A 25,929-nucleotide genomic window follows, 5' to 3' on the forward strand; every position below is an offset into this window, starting at 1 on the left:
CTTACTTAAAATTAGAGAAAAAAGATACGAAGAACACATTTCAGATAGGCTACCACAAGAAATGTTACTTGAAATATCTTACTGCCAACCTTCGGTGTCTTGAAGATGAGAGCAAGCAAATGATATCAAACAAAAAAGTTAATTCGTCGATCGTAAAGCACCCACCTATCTATCTGACATTTTCAAAACGCCCTGTGACCATACCCTTTCTTGTTCAATACCGTATCGAGGTAGAATCAGCGACTGACCTTCGAAACAAATTACTTGAACCAAAAACCGACCTTATAGTCGGTTCATTTTTATTAAACTTTATTATTGCATTGAATGCAACAGTTCAGACAATAACAGCTGACATGCATTTACCGCCAATGAGGAAGAACGCCTACTGCGTACTTAACACTAAAGATGAACATTGCACAATGCACATGATGGCAGGAAATAACACATCATATACTTAACTATCTGAAATACATAGTTAGAAGATGATGCCACTACTCTATGATCAATATATAACTATAATCATATAATGTGTATAATTTACATTTACCTACTACTTTTAATTTAGTTACAAGATAGGTTATAGTGTTATCTGGAAGAGCTATATCTTCTGCTGCAGGTATTCTTATACATACTAGAAGACATAAATTTAAAAAAAATTGTTTTCAGGAAAGCTTGGCTGGGAGAAGCCAAAACGTAGTCATTGAGAACAATAATAGAGAAAAATGAAAGCCTTTTTTAGACGTACCGATTATTATATTAATAAAACTAGATGATGCCCGCAACTTCGCCCACGTGGAATGGTCAGATCCCCTGCAGCATCACTATTGAGGAGTTGGAATCCAAATTTTTTATGGAACAATGTCGCAAAGTTCCCTAAACTATTAAAAAAATAATAACGCAAATCTGTTCAGAAATCTCAGAGATATCAGTGAACATAGATAGAAAAACACAACTCCATCTTTCAAAGTCGGTTAAAAAGTAGCCTATGTTACTCCTTGGTTAATCCTCTACTTGTCTGTGAAAATCCCGTCAAAATATGTTTAGCCATTCCGAAGATTAGCTCGTTCAAACAGACACGACACTTCAATTTTATTTATTCGAAGTATAGATAAAATGCTCAATGTTTCAAGAACCTTCTGAAGAACTTTAGGTGGACATGACTAAAGCTAAGTTTTTAAATTCAACATTAAATTGGTTGGTACGAGTATGTACTTTTACGTTTACTTATTGAGTTGAGAAACGCATATCTGCAAGCTACGATTTTTTTTAATATTCATACTTATTTTTTGAATAGGTAAGTAATACAATAGGTAATTCAGAAGAACCTTAAAAACAGAGACAGTGATATCCATTACGATCTTTTTTATGCAGCTTTAAAGCCAAAACGGAACAGATGTAAAAAAAAATCAGCGATGTCTTTGAAAAAAATCTATTGCAAAAATTGTAACCGTCTGCTTATTTAAAGTCAGTAGTTAGCAAGTGAAAGTGATGTCGCAATCATAAGTAGTAAGTTGCGTGCTAATATGCGGGCTGGTAGTAAGGCAGTTCTGTAATTAGATGTCCGTAATTCGTGTCGTTTGCTATCATAATAATTGATAACCAGAAGTATCCGATATCGCGATGGTACTTAGTTCTTAAGTCACGTCCGGCAGTTATTTGAGAAAGTTTTATGAGTTTTTAATTTTTGAGATAATGTCATTTGAGCTTTACTTCGTATATATCTTAATATATATAACAAGTGTAAATTAAAAATTTATAACACCCCCGACAAGTGAAGGTTACAGTAACTAGAAAAGACCGAAAAGACCTGATAACTTTCAAACGGCTGAACTGATTTTCTTGGACTATTCCGCGTCTACGATCTAAACTGTCTGAGTTTTCCAAAACATCATTTTCAAATAAATAATTATGTATTTAGGCAACGTCCATCTTGACAGCTTGACATTTGTCAATTGACATCATATTATGAACCTAACGGTTATCTAACCTTCTTTTCTACAAGAAAACTAGAAAAGAACTGATAACTCTTAAACGGCTGAACCAATTTTTTTGGATTATAGCTAAGAACACTCTCGATCAAGCCACCTTTCAAACAAAAAAAACTAAATTAAAATCGGTTCATTCGTTTAGGCGCTACGATGCCACAGACAGATACACAGATACACAGATACACATACACACAGATAAACAGATACACACGTCAAACTTATAACACCCCTCTTTTTGGGTCGGGGGTTAAAAAGGAAAAGCTAACTGACTAACTGGCTGATCTATCAACGTACAGCTTATACCACATGAGTACTGTGGTATGAGCTCAATCTACTGGACAGATCGAGCTGGAATTTGGCATGCAGATAGCTATTATGACGTAGACATCCCCTAAGAAAGAATTTTTGAAAGTTCAATCCCTAGAGGTGTAAAATATTGGTTTTATATTTATGTTATCCATATACTAGTTAAGAATAAAAATAAATAATTCAAAATTTATACAGGACTGATCACCGAACTATCTGTTCAGAAAAGGTTCAGAATTTCAGAATAAGGAGAGTTCTATTCCTAAGTAGTTTCCAAAATGAAAATCTTGTGTTATATTAAATACAGATTTGTAAAAGTTTTGTAGGTAGGTATTTATTCATTTTCTAATTGACACAATATTATGTGTTAATTAATATTTAGATTAGATAAGATATGTACCTAGACGAACATAATTTCTGATGGCATAACAGAATGTATTGCTATCGCTTCTTTTAATCATTACAATATTTTTCCTTAAATTATTTATTTTACTTGACCACCAAGTGTTGATTGATATTATTAGATGAATGAAGTAGAACTCTATCATACGGTTTTATATGACAAAATCTTATGAAAATTATCAAAATTATATGATATGGATTAACGTAACGGTTAAATGCTCAAATATTTCTGTATTTCAATGGTTATGCTAGACTACTTCAATTAATATAATATGAGTACGTTTAGTAAAAAATCATTTACAGGGCTCTCTCCGTCACTTACTCCATAAAATCATAGTTCCAATTTCAGCAACCAAAGTCCATGAAATTTTGCAGACATATTTTAGAAACTAATATCTGTGCCTGTGGTGTTTTAGATTTTTCTAAAAATATGTAGTTTTAAAATTACTGGGGCTCAAAGACTTGTATGTGAATTTTTAAGACCACGTAACTTTGAAACCGAATATTTGAACAGAAATCTGGAAAACCACAGGCATAGATTAGTTTCAAGAATATGTCTGCAAAATTTCATGGACTTTGGTTGCTTAATATTCAAATGAAATTGGGACTACGATTGTATGGAGTAAGTGACGGAGAGAGCCCTGTTAACATCTTTTTGATAAATAATAAAAAAGAGCCTCTGCAGGATAAATATTTCGCACATCTACTAAAGCTGTTAATATCTCATTCATAAAGTGGAAAGCAGGTTTAAATCATCGCTTTGTAATACTTCGGTCTTATGTACGATTATTTTCATTCGTTCAGTGTTTGTAAACACTGATCGTTTGGACTTGGAGAGGTGCCATTTTCATTGATCGTAGACATGCCTAATAAGTTTTTACGTAGGTATAACTAGCCTATAAAATTTTATCTTCAGTGTTTTTCTTCTTAGACACGTTGAATAAAAAAATGTTACCTATAAACAAAAAGGCTTAATTTTTACTGTGAGCAAAACTGTAAACGTAAATTATGTACTGAATTGTGTATTATTTTTATAGGGGTTTAGTACTTATTGTACGCTAAGGACAAATTGCAAACTCATTAGGTACTGTAGTTAGAATGTTAACAGGGCTCTCTACGTCACTCGCTTCATACAAACGTAGTTCCAATTTCATTTGAATATTAAGCAACAAAAGTCCATGAAATTTTGCAGACATATTCTAGAAACAAAAAATAGGACTTTGGTTGCTTAATATTCAAATGAAAATTGGAACTACGATTGTATGGAGCAAGTGACGGAGAGAGCCCTGTTAAGACATCCAATGTAGGAAACAGGTAGGTACATACTTATCTACTCTATTGTATAACATTTAGTTAGTATCTATTTCTTTTTCTCGGAATATTATAGCACGATAAGCAGGTATAATTTAAGAAACACTTACTGACTTCCCATTATTTTCCGTGACTAGATAAAATTGTGATATCGGAAGGTTTTCTTTTGGAAACTCAAGATAATTCAGTACGAATATAGGGAGTATTACAAACCGAGTATTTTATTTATTTACCATAATATAATATAATGGTATTTAACATAATATAATATATTTTTATTTATTTAACATAATATAATATAATGGACGTAGTGGTGATAATTAATTACGTAAACTTAAAACTAAAACTATAGGTAGTACTTACGAATATTCCAAACACACCCTGCTCTGAGAATAAGCCCACAACAAACGCAGACCGTATTCTTTTTACTATCACAATTTTCCAATAATATCACTTAAAACTTATTTTGATTATTAATTGAACTAGCTTTCCTATCATGTAAATAATCTTTTACATTGTAATAGGATTTTTCGATAAGTTTGCTTTTTATCATTATATTACAAACATCTAAAAGTAGATATACGATAGATATTTGCGTACAAAGATTTAACCACTAATTGGAAAGTAAAAGAAAACGACACAACGTTTATCAATAGCTCAAGACGTGTAACTTTATTCCTTCATATAAGAATAATTGTGTAAATAAGCGTATAAAAACAAGGCTAGGTTTCGAGGCAAGATGACTATCACTTTTCTGTATCGGGAGTGTAACCGGTTAGGTCCTAGTAACGCGATATTATAGGGTTAGCAGTGCCAATATAATATTCGATATCTACACTAATATTGCACTATATGTATATCACAAATACATCTCTTATTCTATTCTTTGTTAATCCATACTAATATTATAAATGCGCAAGTGTGTCTGTCTGTCTGCCTGTCTGTCGGTCTGTCTGTCTGTCTGTCTGCTAGCTTTTCACGGCCCAACAGTTTAACCGATTCTGACGAAATTTGGTACAGAGTTAGCCTATATTCCGGGGACGGACATAGGCTTTTTATCCCGGAAAATCAAAGAGTTCCCACGGGGTTCCTAAAGACCTATCCGCTCAACCGATTTGTATGTTTGGTACCGAGGTAGGTTGCGTCTATGTTATTGACATAAACAACTTTTTACCCCGGAAAACCAAACAGTTGCCACGGGATCTTTAAAAACCTACATCCACGCGGACGAAGTCACGGGCATCCTCTAGTAATATTATAAAGAGGTAATGTTTGTAAGTGGATGTAGGGGATGATATCCAGAGTTCATGATCTGATTCCAAAAAATACATTATCCCTGAGTTCAATAGGCTAAATTTTATTATATCACGCGGACAAAATCACGGGATAAACTAGTATATACCAATAAAATACCGAATTTAATTCTATAAATAGTACCTAAAAGATTCAGTAAAGACGTGAACTAATTTTAGCTCGGAAAATCGAAGAGTTACCTGCCACGGGTTTTCATAAAACCTAAATCCACGCGGACGAAGTCGCGGGCATTTAATAGTAGAACTTTGTCATTGCGAACTTTCAATTTCAATTCTCACTCTCCACTCTGATTATATCAACCCTACTGGCAAACTGGACATGACGAAGATAATAATGTATCCTTAGGGGCATCGATCCAGCACTCCTATTTGTTATTACTTTAATTCAATGCGATTTCAGCATAAAGATGGCTATTTACGTGCCTGTATCATTTTGTTGTTAGGTTTAAATAAAAAGGTGTCCAAATAGGATCTCTCAAGTATGTAGTTACTTATTTTTCTAAACAATGATTATGTAGGTTTTTATATTTACTATTTATCATACCATACCACTAGCTGATGCCCGCGATTTCTTCCGCGTGGATTTAGGTTTTTAAAAATCTCGTGGGAACTCGATTTTCCGGGATAAAAAGTAGCCTATGTCGCTCTCCAGGAGTTTAACTATACCTAATACCCTTGCAATAAATCACGTACTCCGTTGCGGCGTGACTGAAGGACAAACCAACAAACCAATAGACCAATAAACAAACTCACTTTCGCATTTATAATATGGGTAGTGATTAGCGCTTAGCATCCACATCGCTGGTACTTAGTGATAACAGCTGTTTTCTATTGTATATTTATATAATTTCTTAAATATGTACCTACTTATCTAACATATTTCACAAATTACTTAATCGATAGATGAATATCACGGCTAAAAGTAATCAATTTAATGTAATTATTTGTAAAAGGTAAACCAATAAAATGTAACAAGGAAGAATAGACTAATTTATATTGTGAAAATATCGGTATCAATATGTTGGTTGATTACCTAACAAATCGTATTCGAAATAGAAGAACTCATTAGGAAGGTTACGTCTAACAGAGCTTCCACAGGCTGACGATGATTATCATTTTAAAATATACGACAGAAATGCATTTGAAGATTAGTACAAAGTAGTATAAAGGGAATTGTTTTTTGCAAACACCTCGCCATTATCATGCGCGTCCTCAAATTATCATAAGACATAAGTAAGCGACGAACTGTACAAAAACTGCCTTTGTTGCTTATTATGTGATATGATTTAGTGAACAGTGTTTCTTTCTGTTTATCATTTAAATACATAATATTATAATCAGTTGATATGTTTGTGTGTGTGTGATAAATCATATTTTGACTAAGGCTTTTGTTTGAGAGCTTATCGTCCTAATATGAATTATAGCTATTTTTTTCTTTCACTACAACTTTTTAAGCAAGTAAAATGATGTAGGTACCTAGCTTTCAATTTCATGCTGGACCTTATGAATGTGAAGATGAGTTCTAGAGATAATATTAAGCACTTCCTGGATTTTTTGAAATGATTTGCAGACAGTATTTAAGTAGTCGAATATCAATAAAATAAATATCAATAACTTTGTGCGATCGTTAGCTGTTAACTATATTATTTAGTGATGTCGATTTAATTTAAATGTTCGGTTTACTTTAAAGACAAGTCATTAAAAACATATTTAGAGGAATTTTTGTGTCATGTACCTTTGTTTGAACAAAATTCATGTTATGAAACACATAAGTAGTTTTAAAAATCCTTTATTCTTTCTGACGTATTAGAGCGATGATGCGCATCATTATTTTTTTGCAAACAAGCAACTCTCGAGAATTTTCTCGTCGGAGGCGAGCACTTGACCCATCTTATCGTGAAAATGTGGGTCTCGTGTGATTTTAGCGCGATATAATATCGATATTAAGGAAATACAAAAGATCTCAAAAATAAAGCTTTAAAATAAAATATTACTGGAAAGCGTTTTACATCGATTTTAAACTTTTGATATATTTTCACGTACCTATCACTTGCTTGAAGGATAAAATGATCAGGAAAGCTGCAAGCCTGATAGTGCTCAGTAATATTCTCAAAGGATAGTGAAGTGTGCCAATCCGCACTTTACTAGCGTGGCGGACTATGACCTAACTGAACCCTTCTCATTCTGAAAAGAGGATCTGTTCTCAGTAGTGGGCCGGCGATGGTTGATCATGATGATGATGGTGAAGATTTTTTTAATCAGCAGGGTCTTTTATTAGCGCGGTAGGTATGTCTTGTCAACGATACCACAGGGTTGTCGTTTATATTAGGTATAGTTATTTTTAATAACACCATTAGACAAGTGTAAATTAAAAATTTATAACACCCCCGACAAGTGAAGGTTACAGTAACTAGAAAAGAGCTGATAACTTTCAAACGGCTGAACCGATTATATTGAATTATAGCTAAGAACACTCTCGATCAAGCCACCTTTCAAACAAAAAAAAAAACTAAACTAAAATCGGTTCAGTAGTTTAGGAGCTACGATGCCACAGACAGATACACAGATACACACGTCAAACTTATAAAACCCCTCTTTTTGGGTCGGGGGTTAAAAATGAAAAGGCTTGTTGTCGTCCCCTGATAATAATTAAAAAATTGAATTTATTAAATTTTTTTTTTTCATTTTTTTCTAAAGAAATAATTACCTAATAAGTTTTGGAAGTCTTTGCAATCTTATTTATAGTGAAGAACTGAAACACAATAAATTGTTTATGACATAGCCTTGAGTGGAATAACATCTGATGGAATAGGTTTGGTTTGAGGTAGAATGTGCATAAAAGAATAATATAAATGCTTTGAATTGAAATAAATTACATAAATACTTACAAAACACTTACCCATATGCATTATGCACCTATTCAGATTTGTTTTGAGCTAAGCAGAGGCATGTGAATTGAAGCGTATAAAATAAACCTAGATTTATTTAATTTTATTAGCTGTTGTGTAATTTAATTATTTTTGCAGGCATTTTATATAGATCCTCTTTCAATAATGTGTTTAACCGATATTACTCTCGTGATCATGTAAGACACTTTCTAATTAAACCGTTTAAGTTATGAAATATTTTACGTAAGTTTTAATTATCGTAATAATGTAAATTCACTATCTGCTATGAACTATACCTATTGTGGTACAGGATAAGTGTTTTTAATGAAGGTTTAGGTGTCTGAAATTACTTTTTCAAGAATGCCATGTGAATGAATGCTTCTGCGTTTGCGTAAGTTTCCATTTTTCAAGAATCACGTGGGAACTTTTTGATTTTCCAGGATAAAAAGTTTAGTCTAGCTAATTAGCGGGATACAACCTATTTCTGAACAATCAAAGTTGGATTAAATGGAAAGGCCGTGAAAAACTAGCATATAGGCAAGATTCACACATACACTTTCACATTTATAATATTAGTATATGGATTATTATATTAGTAGGCCTGCCTAATTTAAAATTACCTAATTAATTTTTTATCATATCAGTTTTATAATCACATTGTACAAGTCATGTACTAAATAGGTAGCTACATGATTATACAATGCATATTTCTATTGTCTTGATTCTCTAGCAACAATAAATATTATTCAAGCCCATAAGTTTATAACAATTGTTAACCTACCTCTTTTTCAATACATAGACTTACTAGAGGACTCTTAAATATAATAAGTAGGTAGGTATTATATTATGTTCGTCCATTGTTGCGAAAATGAGCACATACAATTATTTTCATGACACATTTTCTATGTCTATAATATATATACGCAAAGTACTTAACTATACATATACATAACAGTAGGTAATCATCATCATTTAAATGACTCTAGAAAGTGACACAAGCAGGCAAAAAATGTATTAAAGCTCCGATATGATGTTATTGCTATAGATATTAAAATGAAAACCAGAACAGTGATGTCTACATTACCAAGCATTACATAGGCACTTAGGTATCTCATACCATTATTATTATACTTAAGAATCAACAGTTTTGGTAATAATAATGAAGTCATCAAGTTCAGTATTTTGTCGTGATAGTAAATAATATAAACCATAATGCCCAGGGTTAATGTGAATAATTTATTATTGATAATTTTAATAAACTTTAATGAGCAAGTTCACCAACATTAGCCGTTTTCTGGTAATTACTGAGTCGTTATACTATTTTAAAATTAGTTTAGATTGGTAAGTAAATGTTTAAATTCAAATTCAAATCCAAAATACTTTTATTCAATTAGACTTTTACAAGTTCTTTTGAATCGTCAAAAGCATCTACCACTGGTTCGGAATGCCTTTCCTACCGAGAAGAACCAGCAGTTTTGTTTTTATAATGAAATTGCGATATTTTTGCATCAGGATTCAGATGTCAAAGATTATTACGGAATACCTAGCAAGATAAATGGCTAACAATTGGCTAATAGACTGGAAACGCTTTGGTGTTCAGCGAGACGTGAAGACGTGGCCTATTCAGCGGTTTCAGGGACAAACGAGCATACGGTACGCTCGTAGATACCTCTATACTGGGTACTGTAGGCGTATAATTTGTTACAGAGTAATTTGATGACTATAAAGTACCTACAATAGCAATTCCGATCAGCCATTATGCAATCAATGCAATAATCGCTATTCTTGAGGACGATGAGGGTGGCGTGGCCAAAGTAAAAAGTGTTGGTCAAATAAGTTGACTCAAGCCAGTAACTGGGTGATCGTAACTATGGAGGTCCGAATTTAGCCTTTACCTGTACTTACCTACTTAATTTTTTTATCACATATTTAATTAAATAATTTAAATAACTTTGCGTAAATAACGATCAGTTACAAAATATGACATTGTTATATGAGTACATATAAAAGCAAAGTAAGAAAGAAAATACCTAATACAAATAGGTGCATCAGTATACTTATTAGAATTTTCGAAAGGGTTATGTCGTCAATTTGTTGTGCGTGTGATAAAATTATAAATTGTACCTAGAAATTGGAAGTTATAATATCAAAAAGCGGTCCTCATATTATTTGCCAGGCGAATTTCCACTTGAGGCTGCGTCTATTGATTTTCAAAATCCTACTAATATTATATTATAAACGCAAACACGAAAGTTTGTATGTATGTATGGATGTTTGTTACTCTTTCACGTGAAAACTACTTACTGGATTTGGCTGAAAGGAATGAAGATAGATTTATCTCGGAAAATCAATGAGTTCCAACGGGATTCCTAAAAACCTATATCCACGGAAACGTAGCAGAGGACATCAGCTAGTAATATATGTAAATGAAGATCTTCATTTAGATGGCAACATAATTTGAATTTGCCGCGCACACGTCACAAGTGTCAACTGTCAACTGTCAAGAGTTGTGCCAGTGTTGAAAATGAACGTTATTTTTGCCGAATGTTTTTAATGTAATTTGGATATTGAAAACTGATTAAAGTGTGGAGTAACAGCTTCGATTGTTGTTTTATAATGTGTTTTTGCGTGCAATAAAGATTTTCTATCTATCTAAATGTTCTAACTCAGAATACTTCACTGTGGACACTTTTTCAACTTTGTTGTAAATAAAAGAACTTGTGTTGCTCTTTTCAGAGCAACACAAGTTCTTTTATTTCGCACAATAAACACATTATAAACAACAAAGTTGAAAAAGTGTCCACAGTGAAGTATTCTGAGTTAGAACATTTAGATAGATAGAAAATCTTTATTGCACGCAAAAACACATTATATATATATTTGCAGTTTACAAGCTCGTGATTTGCAAATCATAACTAAACAACGTTTATTGCGAATCCTCAAAATAGGTACTCAAGCCTGAAAGTTTCCAAAATTATTTTCCTTGGCAACGCGAAGCTCACGTCATAGTAGGAAACAATAGCATCGCTCCAGCTGCTGTTTATTTATAGAGAGAGAGCCGGCGAGGGCCGGACCTACGTTGTTTTATAAAAGCTGCAAGTTTCTCTGCATATTATCGCTAACACAGGGAAAAACGATCAGTGGTTAGAAAGTTTACAGGTAAAAAAGACGTAAAAAATCTTACGTCAAAGTAAACCCTTAAAACTATAAGGGTATCTGACAGGGGGTTGCCACGATACTAAGTGCCTGGCAATGCAAGACGTAATTTCTAATACTATTCTGAAGAAAATCCATACTTCTTATACTAATAAACGCGAAAGTGTGTTTGTCTCTCTGTCTGTCTGCTAGCTTTTCACGGCGATTTTGATGTTTGGTAGAGAGTTAGCTTACATCCCGGGGAATGACATAGGCTTTTATCTCGTAAAATCAAAGAATTCCCACGGGATTCTTAAAGGCCATTTCTTTTAACAGGTTTATGTGGGTACAGAGGTAGCTTGCATCCCGGAAAGAGACAAGTTATCTGCCAAAGCTTTCATGATCCAGACTTCATAGTTGCTGATCGTTCCTTCCCGTGTTGGGGATAATACGCAGAGAAACTTTCAGCTTTTATGCGTAAAATAACGAAGGTCTGACCCTCGCGGGCTCTTAGTGCATAGGAAACAATAGCATCGCTCCAACTGGTGTTTATTTACGTTGGAATGGTCCGCAATCTGGTCAAGTGCGAATTTTGCTGTTTGAAATTGAACTCGTCGAACCTTGAGATAATTTTACACTCTATTTAATTACATGTATTTAATGACTAGCTGATGCCCGCAGCTTCGCCCGCGTGGATTGGTCAGATCCCTTGCAGCATCAGGATTGAAGAGTTAGACTCCAAATTTTTTATGAAACAATGTCGCGAAGTTCCTCTATCGATTAAAAAAGAAATGACGCAAATCGGTTCAGAAATCTCGGAGATTTCGGTGTACATAGGTAGAAAAACACAACTCCCTTTTTGAAAGTCGGTTAAAAAAGTAGCCTATTTTACTCCCTGGTCAATTCTCTACTTGTCTGTGAAAACCCCGTCAAAATCCGTCCAGCCGTTCCGAAGATTAGCCTTTTCAAACAGACAGACAGACAGACAGACAGACAGGGGTTCAGAATTTGATCCCGGGCACTAATAATTTCGGAGTTTTTTCGTTAAGATACAAGTTAGCCCTTGACTGCAAACTCACCTGGTGTTAGGTGATGATGCAGTCTAAGATGGAAGCGGGCTAACCTGGATGGGCGTATGGCAGTTTTTATTAAACCCATACCCCTTTGATTTCTACACGGCATTGTACCGGAAGGCTTGGCTTTGGCGGTAGCGTGGTAACTACCCTACTAGTTTACTACCTTTACTACTTACTTCATTTCTTACAACATTTTACTTAGTAAGTTGCGTCTGTTTAGAAATATGATCTTGTATGAGATGATGCAGCCTAGGTGGAGCACGCTTGCCCAGATGTTGCCTGTTCACTCTTGACTTGAAGGTATCAATATTAAAAGTGGAATCAGAAATTAGTGCCGTTATGAAAGCATATTTACTCTAAGTCTGACATAGAAAATGTGCACAACGCGACGATTTATCTATTAACGTTACTGTACCCTAACAAATTATAAATAGATCACTGGTTGGAGAAAGCAACACGTGCGTCTGTTACACTAATTTTGACAACAAGTCTATTCGGCAGTTTTGGGTCACGCAAAATCATATTAAACTTGTTTGGGTTTTAGTTTATCTAAGTTATATAATTATTATTTAGTTAGGTATTTTCAAACTGTGATTGGTGACTCGTTGTCTAAAAGACCTATCTGTGCAACAGTGATTACAGAAGCAGAGGAGTGAAGACGTTATTGGATTTAAACTTTTCAAATTTAGACCGATCAAAACCCGATCAAAAACAAAACCGATCAAAAAATCAAATTTTTTGGGATATCAGGAACACCAAGTAGAATTCAAATCTATTTAGTTTCAGCGTTACAAAGATTGACAGACATACAGACGAATATTAAAAAATGTTTTGGGTTCTATCAATTCTTCTGCGTCCACTTAGTTTTATTTTAACTACAAGCGAGATTATAAATACGTACCTAATATTTTTCTTTGTATGGATGCATTTTGAAAACAAATAATAAAATTCAATGAATAATGAGGTTGTCAAACCCTCATTATTAAATTGTTCATTTACATAATAAGCGTATGTTGTTCTAAATACCATTGCAATTTATCACTCGAAAATGCCGATGGATCTGCGCGAATGGCGTACCTACTGATTAAACAAATATTATATTATACAGAGGGAAAGTTTGCTTTTTATATTAACTGAGTTTATCATAACAAGACTAGATTTCTATTCTACCTATCTTGCTATCTTATAAACCTATCAATATACTTACATCAATAGTAAACCTTTGTGGTTTTTTGTTGTGTCAAAAGCAGACCCAAATCGCTACTACTGTGCCCAAATATTCAATATTTAATGATTAAAAAATATATATATATTTGTTAATTTAGGGTAGTAGGTACCAGGCAAATAGCTTCAGTCATTCAGGCGCGAAGGAGTAACAAACATCCAAATTTTCACATTCACCTTTAATATTACTAAATAATGCCCGCAACCTTGTCCGCGTAGATTTAGGTTTTTGAAAATCACCTGGGAACACTTTGATTTTCCGGGACAAAAAGTAACTGGATGCAAATTGCAACCTAAGTATCTCTGTAGCTAGTAGAAGATGCGCGCAACTTCGCCCACATGGAATTAGTTTTTTTTTAAATTCCGTAGGAAATTTTTGGTTTTTTTGGCATCAAAGCCGTGGTTCTAGCCTGCGTCCTTCTACCTATATTTTTTTACGTCAAAATAGGTTAATTAGATGGGCCGTGAAAACCTAGCAGACGGATATAGACAGACACACTTTCGCATTTTAAATTTTAGTATGGATTTTTAAGAATATGTGTGTGCAGACTTTTGACAAAAAATACCTACATAAAAAGGCTGGCACAGTTACGCAATTAGCGGAGAGAATGGACTTGTTTGTCGCGTGTCCTTCTCGGTCAATGGGCCAGGTGACGCTCTTGTTTCAGAATATGCAACGTTGTCGTCTTTCGACAAGCTTGAAAGCAGTATCTATTTATTTTATTTTGTATCAAAACTTAAAATTAGACCATAACTACAATGAAAGACAATGAAACTACCAGAAGCCGTAGAATGTGAAAACAAAAAATGAAAAAACAGAGTACTTTTATCTAAATACCAAATTTTTCTCCTCCAAACCTCAACAGAAGTTTTGCTATTAGATGGCCGTAATAATATTATGATCTTCTTACAGCATGATTCTCTACCATCTTTCCTAGGTGTCCAAGCCAGCCGAGTTGCACTTATTTGATCTCTCCGATTTTATTAGTCAAATAAAAATATAATTACTTCAAGTATGAATAATTGTGACGTTCAAGCCATATTATAAGAAAGTGAAACGTGCTGTTACGGAAGCGAGATATTCCCAGGGCCATTACAATCTGAACTCTATCATTACGTATTGCCTTAGTAATGGATAAAATAAATTTCTTTTATTCTTTTGATGACAATACCACTAGTACCTACTAGTCAATAAAGTGATAAATATCTGCGACGAAAGTGTCTCACAAAAAATACCTTAATTGGCTTATACAAAATATTTTCTTATCTAAGTATTCAGAAATCGATTCTGGATCCTTGCTTGCGTGTAGTATTCCCACATCAAAAGGCCGTAAACATACCTACTTTTATGAGTTCGTTAAGTAACTAACGGCAAAGTTCATTCAAACCGTTTAACATTTACTGTTTTCGAATGCATTTTGCGATTCGGTAGTGTTTAACCGTTCGCGCCATATCTGTGACCAACTTTAGCACTTTCTATTGACATTAGCTGCGAATGAAAGGATAGGTAGTAGGTATTATTATATAGCACGTATACATCTACATGCAAATAGCGTTAGGTTTCTAAATATCAATTCAATACTGTCTATTACCTTCAATATGTACATGTAGGTCATTTATTACCAACAACTAGTAACATTAACGATAACGGTAAAGTCTCTTCACTTTTATAGATATTTTTAGACAAGAGTAATATGGTAGATACTAATAAAAACAAATAAATATCACGTACTGAAACCGTGAAGGAAAAATTGTGGGTGAAGCCTGCATTCTTGAGAGTTCTTCATAATGTTTTCAAAGGTGTGTAAAGTCTGCCAACCCGTAGATACTTGGCCAGTGTGTTTTACCCTAAGTGGAAACCTGTGGTCAATAGTAGTCGGCGCTGGATTGAGATGATGTATAGATGAAGATGGCAGGTACGCTTTACCTTTGGTATTGCAAGCCTTGCCCTATCACCTACCTACTGCCTCGTCTCTGCTGCGCAATGCTCGCTTTATGTGTGATTAATTCCGGGATAAAAAATAGCACTTGTCCGTCTCCGGGATGCAAGCTATCTGTATTCGCTCCGCTACAATAGGTGTGGATTTACGGTTTTTAAACATCGCATGGGAACTCTTTGTTTTTCTGGGACAAAATTTAGCCTAAGTGCTTCCCTGGAACGCAAGCTATCGCTTTATATACAAGTGTAAATTAAAAATTTATAACACCCCCGACGATACAAAGTATTTGAGTTTTCCAAAACATCATTTTCAAATAAATAATTATGTATTTAGGCAACGTCCATCTTGACAGCTTGACATTTGTCTATTGACATAATATTATGAACCTAACGGTTATCTAACCTTTTTTATCACAAGAAAACTAGAAAAGAGCTGATAACTCTTAAACGGCTGAAACAATTTTTTTAGATTATAGCTAAGAACACTCTCGATCAAGCCACCTTTCAAACAAAAAAAAACTAAATTAAAATCGGTTCATTCGTTTAGGCGCTACGATGCCACAGACAGATACACAGATACACAGATACACAGATACACAGATACACAGATACACAGATACACAGATACACAGATACACAGATACACAGATACACAGACACACAGATACACAGATACACACGTCAAACTTATAACACCCCTCTTTTTGGGTCGGGGGTTAAAAAGAAGATATGGAAGTATGGATTTATATTTTAGTGACTATCCTCACCTCACAAAAAGACCCAAAAAGAATCAAAACGAGTATAAACTTCACCTCCACTTTTCATCATAAAGGAATCCTAGGGTTTCAGGAAGGTAGAAAACCCTGTCTAAGTTACGAAGTAGACAGGTAATACAATACGTTGAAGAGTGTCATGTAACAATGCAGTATAAAATAGATGCATAACCTTGTATTATCTCAGCAGAGTTAAATTTCATAGCGAGGGAGCCAACCAGGCACGCGATTATTATTAACTTTATCACCTGACAACCAATGTCACGACTTGAACAATGCTTGAACAGAATAAATAAATAAACTTATTTTAAAAACAAGTGTAAATTAAAAATTTATAACACCCCCGACAAGTGAAGGTTACAGTGACTAGAAAAGAGCTGATAACTTTCAAACGACTGAACCGATTTTCTTGGATTATAGCTAAGAACACTCTCGATCAAGCCACCTTTCAAACAAAAAAAAAACTAAATTAAAATCGGTTCGTTTAGGAGCTACGATGCCATAGACAGATACACAGACACACAGATACACGCGTCAAACTTATAACACCCCCATTTTGGGTCGGGATGCCTACAGGAAAATATGAAACTTTCTAACTCACAAGATAGGTATATCACAAAATAGGTATATCACACGAGTATGTATGTCCACAATGTAGAATCTAGATTAGGGGAAATCTCCTAGTAGTCATTTACTAGCAATAACTACATATTATACCTTAGCTCTCTGTGATAGGCTGCTCATATTCTAGGCTTCAATAGACCGACCAGCCCACGTACTTACTACAAATGCAATTACGAAATACAACCCGCAGCCATAACGTGCACACATGTGAGTGACGTGACTAATCCGCATCTAATGTATAAGGTTTCCTAATACGATTTTTTAAATTATCTTCTTTTAGCTTGAAACAAGACGCCAACAGATGTAGAGAAAAATTTGAAGATGCAGATTTGAACTGTGTTTTAAACATAAAATCTTAGGTAGCTATTTTCTTTAATTTAAAGGAAAACATTGTGGAGTTTTCCATAAAGGTAGGTACGACGATGGGATTGAGATAACTATGTTGAATTTCGTACTTCAGCTGTTTATCTAAGTACTTTATTGAAACAACACAGAATCCAGAATAAACCTCATTGTTCTGTTTTAGAGACAGATGCCTGTAGGAACGACTATCCCCGCCCCGCGACTTGGTCCATATGATATAAAATAGATTATGGTTAAAATTTAAATTGAAAATACTACCCAAGTTTCCACATCCAAAAGTATAATGAACTTGACAAAAAATTGACAAAAATAACTGCAGATGTGGTTCACACGTGAGACAATGGAATATTAATTAACTTAAGCTCTATAACACTGAGCAGGTATGGTTGGATGGTTGTAAATTATTACTTCAACACATAACACTGATAGGGTCATGGTCAACCACTGATATAACGGCGATAGCTATGGTTGAATCCAGGCTGAGTATTTTTGTAATGTAGTTGGTTGGTTGGTTTGCAACTCCCAATAATGCTCACTATTTTTCCGTTTAAAACTTTACATACAGGTAGGTACATAAGGGAAACATATAGGACAAAAAACCCTGGCACCTACCCCAAATAAAATGGTACAAGGGCAATAGAAAGGAGAAGGAAGAGAAGACCGGAGTGTCTGGCGTAGACCAATTATTATTATTAGTTCCTCGTTTATTTGACGTCGTCATTTTTCAAATCATACCATGACGTCCTGTGCAAAGTAGTTAGACTTAGATAAGTATTAAAATCTAGACAAGTTGAGATTGTTCTAACGAACGGTTCTCAGCTAAAATTGTAGTTTAAGGAGTTCTCACAATAGAATAGAAATTCACTACATCGTCAATGCTTAAGCTGCGGCATTGTTTCTTTTCTTGTGCAGATTTTGTGGTTAAGTATAAATAGTTAAAGTAATGACAAGCACTCGAACATTCTAAAATGAAAGTGTCTGTAACATTGAAATAATGCCTAGGTGTTGCAGGAAAATTGATGAAAACACAGCCTCGAACACTAAAGTTGAAAATGGCTACTAAATAAAAATTACTTAGTAGCCATTTTCGCAACTAAATACGTTTGCATTAATTGCAACTCTATGTTTATAAATAATAAAGTTGATATTACTTCAATGAAGTATTGCGTGAAATACTGACTAATCAAGTACCTATTGGTTACGTAGACAATGAATGAACAATGGTACTGAAGGTGCCAACTCTGGCTGTGTGAGTAGAGTATCGAGTATGATCAAATAACTTTCCTTATTCGTAAGTTAACATTTTATGCGAAGGAGTCCATAAATAAAGCATGAAGCTGTCTGAGGCTTAGCGTATACATATTATACCCATTGTGTCCTTTAAGCAACACTAACGAGCCACGACAACTCTAGTTTTTTTTGAAAGTCTGTCTATATATGTATGTATACGTATCTATCTATCTATATATGTATGTATGCGATGGCACTGATGATCCGAAAGCCTGTAGAAATTATTGAGGAAGAGCTTGATCAATAAAACTTTAAGCACTGATTGCGAGTGCTATTGCGAAAGATATAATTTTTTTGTAATAAGAATTGGTGGTCCGAAATCCAAGGCACATTTTCTTAAAATTCAAATTTATGAACCTATTAGAAAAATCTAGTCTCTTAGGTCATAGCATGCCTACCAGCTAGTACCTACTCGGTACCTTGTCAAGGTTATAACGTATTCTATCTTGGTCAGCATCGTCACTTAAATGAGGTTAGAACGCTGTCAATCGAAAACCCTTAAATTGATAAAAATACTCGTTGGTAATTAGGTAGGTAATTAATTTCAACAGAATCATTCAGTAGCCATGAAACAAACAACAAAGAAATAGGCACTTACGATAAAAAAACTTTCTGACGCTGCTTATTCCGTCTTGGATCAGCAATAAAATATCCAATGAACTTGACCTCGAAAATGATCTGCCATAGTTCATAAGCATTTAGGTATCGTTTATAGGTATACAAGGTTAGTAGCATGATCCAAACAAACGGTTATAGCACGTATGAATATTGACCAATTGAATTCAATGAAACTTTGTAAACACGGCCTTGAAAGTAATAGCTACCTGTGTCTGTGGCTTTCGAGATTTCTCTAAAAATGTGTTGTTTCAAAGTTACAAGGGCTCAAAGATTTGAAAAATTTTGAGCCCTGGTAAACCGTGAACCTATATCTCTCTAGAACGTGTTTACAAACATTGAGTTTGAGCGGTTAATATTCTAATCAGAATCAAAATACGTTTGTATGAAAAGTGCGAGGAAGCGCTCGCAAAGCTTGTCTTAAACTCCTATGATGTCAAGGTCTAAGATTAAACGCTAGTCACTAAGCCACACCAATAAAAAAATGCAAACCGATAAATAATAATCATCTACTATTCTTTCCAATCCTGTTTACTACCAGTTTGTTCTGGTAGGTTAGTAGATATAAGAAACAAGTTACAGTGAAAGCATTTTATAGAGTATCTATGCTAATTTGGTAATGACCAACTTTCATACTTTATGAAAATACATGAGAAAAGGCTATTAATATGATATTTAATTTAACTTAATACTGTTTGTCTTGGTACATTTACTTTTCATTATTTCTTTGAGATTTAAATTACTAACTCTTATAAGATTTCTCTGAATTTATTACGATCAATGAATCGTTCTGTACCTCGTTAAAAAATTCTTATGGTTTCCATCAATAATCGATAAAAAATTGTTTTCGACAAGCAACAAAGTAGAAATTAATTATTACAACAAAAGTAAAAAGCAGCTGTAACTCGTAAAATATTGATCGTGAACATGATGAAAATCTGCGGTTTTGGCACATGGTTAACGTTCGGTAAACGGAATTTTGTTTTTGCGAGAGATATTGAGATTTTATTTATCGCGAAAATATTTGCACTTGACCTTGATTACAGCGATGATTGACGATTACGAAATTAAAATAACAAGTGTAAATTAAAAATTTATAACACCCCCGACAAGTGAAGGTTACAGTAACAACTAGAAAAGGGCTGATAACTTTCAAACGGCTGAACCGATTTTCTTGGATTATAGCTAAGAACACTCTCGATCAACCCACCTTTCAAACAAAAAAAAACTAAATTAAAATCGGTTCATTAGTTTAGGAGCTATGATGCCACAGACAGATACACAGATATCCATGTCAAACTTATAACACCCCACTTTTGGGGTCGGGGGTTAAAAAGCTTAGTAACCATTTGATCAACCTCGATTAAATGGAAACTAAAGCGTGTCTCAGCCTCCTAGTCGGGCGTCCGGGGTTTGATTCTGGGCACGCTTGAAATTGTGTGATTTGAAAACCAAAATATAAGTGAACAAATTCGTGGGCTTCAGCTAGTACATAGTATTTTATGAATGAGCTGGTAAGCTTCACAGAAATATTTAAATAAATCAATATTTACTTAACTCGCAGATCCGTTTAAAAAAAGGTAAGAAATAAAACCTATTGAAAACTTGACGAGCACGAAAAATGTTGAAATAATACAACCCGGCTTCGGTCGGGCGAAATCATGATTGGTATTTTCCGTTAGTTTTTCACGGAATGACCAATGACCTTCGTGACAGTTGAGTGGAGAGCTCCTCAGTCTACTTGCTTCGTGAAATTTTATTATGTTCACCTTTTTTTAAATTGAAAACGTTACAAAAAAAAACTTAAAGCTTAGCTTTAGGTATCTAATTACTGTACAAATTATGCCCCCATAGAATGGTGCCAAGAATACTGGCTGCATTTCCGCGCTGATCCTTTGCCCTTCTGTCACCAGATGAAATGTCTCGCAATTTTTTTTTTAGCACTAAGGGTGAGATCTATAGAGCGCGCTCTGCCTTTGCTTAGACTTAAGACAAAGTTAAAACGAGACAGAACTATATCTCTCACATAAATCTGTCTCGTTTTAACTCAATCTTAAGTCAGAGCAAAGTCAAAGTGCGCTTTATAGATTTCAGCCTAAGACTCCATGATCCCAGGGTCTCCACGGTAAATAGATCAAAAATGATAAGTTACGGTTTCAGCCATAATCAGTTTCAGTCTTATAATTTTGAAAAGCATTTAATGGTAACCATGATTAAAATTCTCCTTTTCTCAGCATAAGTGTTTTTTAGTAAGTGCAAGGTGGCAGTCGAACCTACGACCCATCATATTCTTTCGTACCTTATGAAACAACTTTAAAATAAGTAAGTAGGTATAAACAGCAAAGTGTCTTGAAGAAAGTTGAAAAAGTCAGCTTAGACAAACTGTGTAAGCATTCGCAATAAGTTTTCTGCAAGTTTTAATATCCAAAATTTGCATATTATTAACTTGCTGATGTGTTTGCAGTTACACGGACTTCTGCAACTTTTATTGCTAGAGGACACTTCTCACAATACTACAGGATATCTACTCAAGTGATATTACCAATTACTATATGACTTTTTTTATTCGCCCTAATACTGCCAAAACTGTGTTGCTTCGTGCACTTTTTGCGCTTTCGTTTGGCTGTAGGCGACCACTTTTATTATGCGTAATTATTCGTAAAACAATAAGTGAAATTGTATACAAGTGACACTTTCTAAGTAGGTTACCAGTGAAGTTAGCACCTATTGTATTACCTATTTGCACTCAAACACATGTGAATTCCAATAAAGCTATGAATAAAGTGTTACTCATTACGACAGTAAGCTGTTTTGTTCTCTCAGCATTGTTCCTGGTTTATCATAATTGCCGATTGCAATCTTTTGTTTATCATTAATACCCATTACGCAGTGTTAGGAAGTGTCTACGAGTAAGATTTATATTGCACTATTATATATTACTAATAGCTTCAAATGTAGACTCACCTACAATTATTATAAAGATTCTCACAAATACTACTCCCCAGCTTAGCAAGTCGCATAAACATCTTCTCCTAGAAATATGATGAAAATTAAGAATGAACCAGTCTGTTAAGAATTTTTGAGATTAGGACAATCCTGTACATCGATATACAAATCGTTGTACGACTTCACTGTATGCTACTTAAAGATTCTAAAAACTCTAGCCAATACGAGAAGTACCTAAATAGGTATGTAACTTGGATTAATTTAATATGCAGTGTTTCTACATTGTGTAATTAGAAACTAGTTGACTCTCACGAATAGTCTACGTAGAGTCCACGTAGACTTTAGTCTACGTGGATTTTTAAAAAATCCCGCGGGAACTATTCGATACTTAACGAGATAAAAAGTAATCCGTGCAAGCTATCTTTGTACTAAATACGAGTTGACGATGCCCGCGACATCGTTCACATGGAATTAGGGTTTAAAACAATCCCGTCTCTTACATATTCCGGGACAAAAAGTATAATGATTGTGTGGATTGGTTGTGATCTAAAACTCTAACGAAGAATTCTGAACATCTTGCATGTAGTAAAATCAACGCTGCGCTAGAAGTTGTTTTCAGATTGTTGTGATTATACCAAATAATTAATATTATATGTTTTGCACATCCTTTTCAAAGCAAAAGAAATCTAAACGAAATTTTTAATTAGGGCAATACTTGAAGTAAGATGTTAATGAAACCTCGGGCAAAAATAGCACAACAATGTTTCCATATCGCAGTAAAAACTAGTTCAACTGTATGCAAGTAGTGCAGCAAACGTATTCAAGCATTCTGCGGGTGACGTAAGCAGATCACGTCAGCAACAAACGCTTATCCCCCAGGGAGGCTGTATGAATACTTTTTAATCAGAGCACCGCTTCTGTTGGGGGTTAAAAATCATATTCTACCATAGAGCTGAATATGCCAAGAGGAGCAAGTCTACAGTGTTTGATATCATCATCATTATCAAGACACCTTTCAAACACAAAAAACTAAATTAAAATCGGTGTTGCGTCCGCGGTTCGCGGAGCTCCCCATAAACCCCAAAAATCTCTAATAAACCGGTGTATAGTGAGTGCATGCAGGTACCTCGTGCGGTGCTCTTCGTTGCCGGCGAATATCGGGCCCGATTCTTCTTGCTTGATGCACTTTAGAGTGTTTAGTGGGTGTGGTGGAATGTGGTATTGAACTATAACCGAAATTAAATTAACAATTATGCCGAGAGAAGGCGGCGAGTCGCGGCCGCTCCAACCGAAAAAGGATGAATGAAATTTGTCAGTGACACTGTCACCTGTCAGGCGACAAACGACAGCTGGAGTTGCCGCTTAAATAATAATTACCAAACAATCGGTTCATTAGTTTACTACGATGCCACAGACAGATACACAGATACACACGTCAAACTTATTAGACCCCTCTTTTTGGGTCGGGGGTTAAAAATAGCGAGATTGATAAAGGTACCCTTGTCAGTTTTTTGGGACTACCTCTAGGCTCTAGCAATTTGATAACTCCATGTATTCTACTCCCCATTCAGGGCATCGCAATTCGCAAAGCTTCTGCGCCTGCATTAAAAGTTTCTCATTAGTGGCTTTTGTGTTGGAACTGGAATTTTTCAGTTTTAAAAAGGAAAAGTCTTTTGATGTTTTAATTGGAGTAACCTCAAATTTGAATGAATTGTCTCACAATGAGTTCAACTTTAAATAGGCGCTGACGAATTTCATAGAGCCCAGTACACATTGGCCACATCAGTTGTTACAGTTTAGTAGTACACATCAATGCGTTGATGTGGTTCCGAAAATTGTAGTATATGATTCAATATTTAACTTCAGACCTTGATCAGTACAAGAAATAAAATGTACTAGCCAAGCTAAAAACTAAATCCATGTTTCACAAGATATCTAAGACTCTGCAGTCCAGCTTGAGTTAAAGTGCTGCCTTGTGAAGCCTGGTCTACTCTCTCATATTATGGCTGCGAAAATTGGGTTCTCAAAAAGGAAGCAACTACCAACTAACCGTTCGCTGCTTCTGCAATGTGAATGTGGATATACAGGAAAATTTTAAAGATCACCTGGAATAGCTTTACTAGTTAACAAGTGTAAATTAAAAATGTACAACACCCCCGACGAGTGAAGGTTACAATAACTAGAAAAGAGCTGATAACTTTCAAACGGCTGAACCGATTTTCTTGGATCATAGCTAAGAACACTCTCGATCAAGCCACCTTTCAAACAAAAAAAAAACGAAATTAAAATTGGTTCATTAGTTTAGGAGCTACGATGCCACAGACAGATACACAGATACACTCGTCAAACTTATAACACCCCTCTTTTTGGGTCGGGGCTTAAAAACTACTGGCCTAAGTTTGAAGTCTTCATTATTTTTAAAGGTTGTAGCATCGAGGTGATAATGATAAAGGTGTCTGTAAGTACCTACTTACATTAGTTACGCTCTAAATTTCACAATCGGGGTCAATACCGGTTTTGGCAATTATACAAATGGCTGGCTATAACTCATAACGAACATAATAGTATGTAATGATTCAATAGTTTTAAACGTTTTTTTTTTCGGTGAATCGGACCGTTATATCTTGCTTTTATATAGAGAACAATCAATTTGTTTTAACCGCCGATCAGGCCGTTAGTAAATCTCTACCATATTCGTGTCTTTTTCCTATAAAAATTGATACTTAAGCAATCGGCAATAAACGTGGCCTATCGAAAACTGAAAATGGCTACAAGTTACAATGTTACATGACTCATGAGGTTCTCGCGATCGTTTGTGACTGTCCAATGATTTACAAGGTCTACTGCGTTGGCTTACTAATTTGACATTTACCATTTTATTATAGTATAATGTCTTCTAATTCCATACTGTTCATATATTCCATGTAGATTCCTCTGACATCAATGGTTCATTTTTATATGCGAAATTCATTTCTTATAGATTTCATATTTCTACGTTACAGTTAAACGTTCACACTGTTTCCATTGGTTAAGAAGGTATAACCCATAATAATTAGCTAAGTCTTAAAAGTGAACCACAATCTCTTCACGTCCATAACTGTATGTTTCTGTGGGCGAATTCAATTTCATACTTCAATGTTAGAGCCGTATTCGTTTCACAGTTCACATTTCACACCTACGTCTTTGCCGTATCTACTGGTCACCTAAATGCAAATGTCCCAAGTCCTTTTATGTAGAGCCAGTGTCGCTTTTGGCTGTCTAAGTAAAGTGGAACGACTTTTACTTGTAGGTGTAATATCCTTACAAACATGTATCATAGCCGTTATTTCAAAATCAAAGCCTCTTTTGACTTACCATGTTACTGGAGTTGGAAGGTTGTAATGACGTACGTATTTAAACGATTTACCCTGGTAATAAATATGTTATTCCTCTCTTATACAGAGCTTAGTGGTGCATTTAATCTGGAATTGGGTATTTTTTTATTGCATACGTATTTTTCAATGTTCAAATTTTCCACAAATAATTTTTTGATGGAAAAATTAGGCATGGCAAACATGACTCATATAATAGTTCATATACCTATTGAAAAGCTGGACGGGTGGGAATTTGCGATCTGAATTTTAATCTAGGACCTTGCCGATTTCAGTTCTTACCTTCAAATCTAGTGATTGAGGCTTCAATAATTAATCATGTAGATTTTCCAAAATAAAATTATATTTTTGTTCTTAGTGCACAT

The 25,929-nt window shown here is 34.6% G+C and overlaps 1 protein-coding gene across 1 annotated transcript in view; it reads left to right on the forward strand.

Moving 5' to 3' along the window:
• The window catches only part of LOC123874122, a 179,100-nt gene that overhangs the window by 2,193 nt on the left and 150,978 nt on the right, over nt 1-25,929 (forward strand). The gene's annotated exons all lie outside the window — the stretch shown is intronic.

The sequence above is a fragment of the Maniola jurtina genome, chromosome 17 (genome assembly GCF_905333055.1).
Source record: "Maniola jurtina chromosome 17, ilManJurt1.1, whole genome shotgun sequence".
Classification (NCBI taxonomy): domain Eukaryota; kingdom Metazoa; phylum Arthropoda; class Insecta; order Lepidoptera; family Nymphalidae; genus Maniola; species Maniola jurtina.